We start from the raw sequence: 6,189 nt of genomic DNA, 5'->3' as shown, positions 1-6,189 counted from the left end.
GAAAGACAAATAAGAAGAGAAAAGAAGAAAAGAAAAGAGGAAGGGGGGGGGGGGGGGGGGGGGGTGTGGCTGATGCGTGGGGCTTGAGGGGGAGAGTGACATTTTCCACTACAATCCACAGCCACACACGTGGCTATGGATAAGACCAAACTTTGGTCTTATTCCAATTCTAGCCCTCATCTTTTTTAAATTGCAATTTTGCCCCCATCTTATCTTATTCATTTCTCTAATAATTATTACTCAATCTTATTTTACTCAATTGCATAAACATATTGGCTTAAGACTTAGTATTAGTCCCATCTAATTTAATAAACACCATTTATAAATGGCTAAATTTCCTATTTAAATTCTTGGTTTTTACATCCTCCCCTCCTTATAAAATTTCGTCCTCGAAATTTGCAACGTCGCTTATGATCTCATATGCTTATTTGAATTTGAAGCTACCCTAATAGTCCTCAAAGTTAGTTTGTACTAGGCATTCAATCTTTAACCTATGTGGTTAACATCTAATTTTCACCATCCACATCGTTTCCATTTCTCTGCTTCAACGTAAATGTCTGCTCTTATCATGGACCTCGTCTATCCTTGTTCGTCTGTGTCATCAGTACCTGATCAGATCATTGTATCTCCCAATAGCTCAAGTAATATACTAGAATTCCACCTTATATTGTTAAAATTTCATCTTATGTTATCGAAATTCCAGCTCCCAATTCTAGGGAAGAAACTCATTCAGAGTCCAACGCCTCAATTCAAGTAAGTCCTTAGTCATCAATCGGGGTCGGAATCTCCTTCTATTAGGAAATCCTTTAAACATTAATCTGGGTTTAACCATTCCTATCCTCAAGTAGAATGTAGTCATTAATTCCTTAAACCTCAAATATATAGACTATATCACGGGAGATAGGGCATTTAACAATTAATAAATCATAAAACCATATGAGGCTAAGATTTTGAATATTTGGAGATATTTAGTAAGTCCACACAAGATCTTTTCAAGTAAGGGTCATTTGTAAGATTTGAGTTAAGTTTTACACCTCAATTGATGATGTCATGATTTGTTAGGGGTCAATTATAATTGTGCTTATGATTGTGCTTATGATGCAGTACAAGTTACAATTAGAACCAATTTTTGAGCTATTAGAGATCAACTTAATTAATTTGAGGAGATAGCTACCTATTTAAACATTGGAGAATTCTATAGACTAAGAATTTTATTGAGGAATTTATTTTAGTCTTCTACTAAGCTGCATTTCAAAACTATTCCCAGGCTCCACCCCTCTCAAAATTTCTGTTCTAGCCCGCCTTTAACATCCTGCAAGAAAAGTTCAAATGCCTAAAAAGGAAATTGAAATGAAATTATAATCGAGTTTTAGACACCAAAATGAGCAATTCTTATTTCATTAAAAAAATATATATATATATACCTCTCAGTCTTTTACTGACCTAACAAGTTTATCAATTAGAAGTTCACTCATCTTATTCTTATCCCTTTCACATCCTTCACTCGGGTAACAAATGCAACTGTTTATATAATGCTTAAAGCACCGAAAGCAAAAAAGGCAAATTCCCATAAATTGATTGATGGATACAAAGATGAAAAGAGTTGAATTTTTTGGAGTGAAAAGGGAAAAAAGTTGTTTAATAAAGTGGATAAATGAGTTGGATTTTTCGGATAGAAAATGATATAGGATGGGAAGAAAGAAATGCCAAAGGGGCCCAGAAAGAGAAATATATGCTGCTGGCTTCCTAGTTTTTCAAAACAAAAGTCGCAGCCTGAAAAAAAAAATAATAAAATAAAATTATTATTCTTTTCTCTGTGGATTTAGAATGAAAAACCAATAAATTGGCAAATCTAAAAGGGCCAAAGGCAATTGAACTAGGATTAGGATCTCTTACAATCTCATGGTCAGATTATAAAGAATTTCTTATAATTGTGAGAGATCCTGAATGGGTGAACCTCATTGGAAGCCTCTCATAATTACTTAACACAATTGTAAGGAATAAACAATTCCAAAAAATCCGTTAAGGATTCTAATCAAGTTAGACCTAACCAATGATTATTTATTCTAGTGCTACTAGGATGTATTTACCTTAGAGTAATGTTAAATATTATACCTCATTTTATTGGCCGGATTGATTTAGCAGTGTCTATTAACCCTGTTAAAAAAAAGAAATTAAATGGCGCGCGTTGCATGTGCTTGTGAAGAAGTAGTGTTACAACATTATTAAAAGTTTTTTCAATGTCAATTATGAAAAGACATTGGAGGGACAAATTATATAACACTTTTAATAATGTTTGTAACACTACTTCTTCACGTGCACATGCAATGCGCGCCACTTAGGGCAGCTTTGTAATTGGATCGATATGTTTTGTTAATATGTTTTGGGGTATTTTTTATTTTTCGTTTTAAAAAGTATTTTAATGTGACATAAAATTAAAAACTATTTTTGTATTTTTTAAAAGTATTTTGTGTTTAAGTTGTTTGTCAATATTTTTATTTTATTTTTATCTTTTACAATACAAATGACCTAATTTATACCAAGTCCCTATAGAAGTTATTCTCATTTATGAATGACTTCATTTTTTTTCTCCACTTTTTCCCATATAATCCTGTCCTTTTTTAAGGCTTATTAACTCCTTCATAAATGAAAACTTCCCAACATATAAACACATGCATATATAAATACATTAATTTTGAAAACTTACAAACAAAAAGAAAATACAACACTTCTTTTCCTAAAAACATTGAAAATGACATTGGTGGGATCAATTATATAGTAAGTTAAATTGAAATGATGATTTTAAGATTATTATTTCATGTTGTAGAGAGTTTGTAAGAAGGTGAGGACCAATAGGATAAAAGCGACCAATGTGGAAAGAATGGCCCATGGAGTGTTGAAATAGTTGCGCACAAGCACTGCACACCATCTAGGCCATCTGCATTGGCAATCCATTCACCTGCTCGCAAAGGCTTAGGTAATAGTACTTGTTGATCGACATAAGCATTGTGGTAAAGCTTGTTGAAGAACTGGGCTGCATCCTCTGGATTCAACCAATTATCAATGATCTCATTCTCGCAGAGTATGTCCACGTCTTGAACAGTGTTAATGAGATTGTCAAGGAGTACGGCCAGTGGCGGAGTCAAAATTTTTGTTGGGGGGGATCAAGTTTTTTTTTTTTTTTTTTTTTTTTTTTTTTTTTTAATTTTTTTTGAATGAAAAAAATTAAAATTGAATAAAAAATAATTAAAAATGTAAAAAATGAAATGAATAAATAATATGCTCATAAAAAGAAAGAAAACCACTTTAATGTTTTCCAACCGCAATTCAATTTTTTGAATATAACATATATCTAGGTAAGTTCTAAATTGAAGGCAACACCGTTTCAAAAAATCAAACCCTCCTATTCCTATAGTTGCATTTGTACGTAAGACTTAAATTGATTTTTTTTTTAAAAAAAAAGAAAAGAAAAGGAAAGAAAAGAAAGAGTCATACTTAAAGCCAAAGAGATAGTCAGCGCCTTTTATCATTAATAAGTTATACTTTTAGCCTTTAGAGTTTTAAACGGTGTTGCTTAAGCTTTGTATTGTCTTTTACCGATATAAGAGCATTCTTAATAGCCTCAGCAAAATAGCTTTTTGGTGAGCTAATTTGATAAAAACATTAAAAATCACTCCCAGCAGCCTCACCACCTTAACCAAAAAGTTTTGGTGAGTGAAAATACTCACAAATTTTGATGAGTAATATTCACTCATCAACTCTTTCACCAATTTTATTTCTCCTTTCTCTCTCCCATAATCAGCACATTTTTTTTCTTCCTTTTTTCTCCAATTTTCTTCTCCCATCTCCCATCTCTCACACACGATGATGTTCTTATTTCATGGACATGAAAGTTTCTTTATCCCTGACATAAACTTTGTGATTCTTTCATTTATCTTTTCTTTCTTTATTTCTTGAATTTGGTTGAAAAGCAAATGAAAACTTGTGTGAATTTCTTAACAATGAAAGTTTCTTTCATGGACATGAAAGTTTCTCAACGATGATGTCCTTATTTCATGGACATGAAAGTTTCTTTGTCCCTGACATAAACTTTGTGATTCTTTCATTTATCTTTTCTTTCTTTATTTCTTGAATTTGGTTGAAAAGCAAATGAAAACTTGTGTGAATTTCTTAACAATGATCTAATCTCAAGATGAAGGTGTATGGTAGCTTGTTGAATAAAAAGATTAAATAGAGAAAGAATAAAGAAATCTGGAAAAAAAAATTATTTAAATGGAATAGTGATAGTGAATGGTTAAAATGGTGAGGCTGCTGAGATAATTTTAAAAAAGTGGCTCACAAGAATAGAGAAAAATAATTTTTAGCTATTTTGATAAGTAAAATTTGATGAGACTATTAGGAATGCTCTGAAGGAGTGTGCCAGAGTCGCCAGACTGCCAGGAACATATAACAAAAATAGCTAAACACAACGTTTGGTATACAAAATATAAAGCTTAAACGGTGCGTTTCTGTCAAACATATAATCAGTCGTCTTCAACCTAATTTTCAACCTAATTTGACCTAAAATTATCAAAAAACCTGAAACAATCACAGAACCTCAGCGTGAACAATGAATATTGGTCTTCATAGAAAATATTTGCCTCTTTATAAATGGCTGAGCGTGGGCAACCAGGGCATTTGAAAAAATTCTTCCATGGGTAAGGAAATTTTTTGGGAGGTGAAGGGGGCATTTGATCCCTATCAACCCCCCCCCCCCCCCCCCCCTCGGCCCCTGAGTACGGCATAGGAAGTGAACCGAGCTTCACATTTGGGAAAGCATTGCTCAAAGTTGATGAGATTTTGAAACACAGTTTCTGTTGTCTCTTGAGTCAGTAACGGAGGAATTTCCAAGACACCATCAATGAATTTGATGTCCATGATGCTTCTGGTCAACTCACCCCTTCTAAATTTGATTCCAGCCTCTACGAGGCTTGTTGCACAAGGCATGGGATGCCATCTTGCCCTACTTTCTTCCTGTCCTCGAGTTGATAAAACCAACCATTTTCTGAACAGGTCGAGAATATGCTTGATGTCTTGGATAGGGGGAACTATTCCGGGATCTGTGGATGAGAAAATGTTAGCAAAGAATTCTATGGCAAGTTGCGTTAGAGACTTGTTTTCTCTGGTGGGGTCGATGGTCATGTTAAACAAACCCTCAAGCACCATCCAAGGCACTTGATTTTCGAGCAAAATCAAGTCATGGTATAGAAATTGGAGCATACAAGCCATGTTGAAAACAGGTCATCTTATTCCCTATGCCATTTGTAAGCATTCTTACGAAACAACTCAATGATGAAGCAACCATCCATTACCAAAATGTTCACAAATTCATCTGGGCTGCAATAAATTGGTCCGGCATAACACTCACGAGCCACTCCCTCCACGGCCTTGATGGAATTGATGAGATCTCTTAGCTTTGTCTCTGGAGACGGAGACCGAGAGATAAGTCGTCGCAAATACTTGGCTTTAATTTTTTTCGTGGCTTTCAAGTTTATATTGCCATGGTGGAAAGGGCCAATAGAAAATGCGTTGGGGATATAAGCTTGTTCATTATGCCTAAAGAGTATGACAGGGGTTTTGAAGATGCATCACTTGGGCGACATGAATAAATCATGGGATATCATGTCTTCTACCGAAGGTGCCAAGCCTTCATTTGTAGCCATATTTTGTTTTGTTTTTTGCCTCTTAAAATTCTTTCTTCAGGAGTGATCAAAAGAAAGGACACCCCTGGCCTCTTAAAATTTCTGTTCTAGCCGGCCTTCAACACCCTGCAAGAAAAGTTCAAACGCCAATTATAATCGAGTTTTAGAAACTAAAATTAATGAGCAACTCTTATTTCATTAAAAATAAATAAATAAATAAAAATTCCACTTACTGAGCATCGATCGCAACACTTCCAAGAGAAGTTCACTCTTCTTATCCTTCACTCGGGTAACAAATGCCACTGTTTATATAGTGCTAAAAGCACCCAAATCAAAAGGGTGAATTCCCATAAGACTTTATTCTTTGCTTCGTGCATGGATTTAGAATGAAAAATCAAGAAATTTTCCAATCCAAAAGGCCACTAAAGAAGGATTAGAAACTCCTACAGGGAGTTCTCTACAATTGTGAGAGGCCCTTAGCAGGTGACTTTTACTGGAGGCCTTTCAC

At 34.4% G+C, this 6,189-nt stretch overlaps 1 pseudogene; it reads right to left on the bottom strand.

Moving 5' to 3' along the window:
• Positions 1 to 2,811: 2,811 nt before the first annotated feature.
• LOC133859672 (UPF0481 protein At3g47200-like) lies at positions 2,812 to 5,657 on the bottom strand (annotated as a pseudogene).
• Between the last annotated feature and the right edge of the window lie 532 nt (positions 5,658 to 6,189).

The sequence above is a fragment of the Alnus glutinosa genome, chromosome 2 (assembly GCF_958979055.1).
Source record: "Alnus glutinosa chromosome 2, dhAlnGlut1.1, whole genome shotgun sequence".
Classification (NCBI taxonomy): domain Eukaryota; kingdom Viridiplantae; phylum Streptophyta; class Magnoliopsida; order Fagales; family Betulaceae; genus Alnus; species Alnus glutinosa.
The sequence above is the reverse complement of the archived record's forward strand: the minus strand, read 5'-3'. Positions and strand labels throughout refer to the sequence as shown.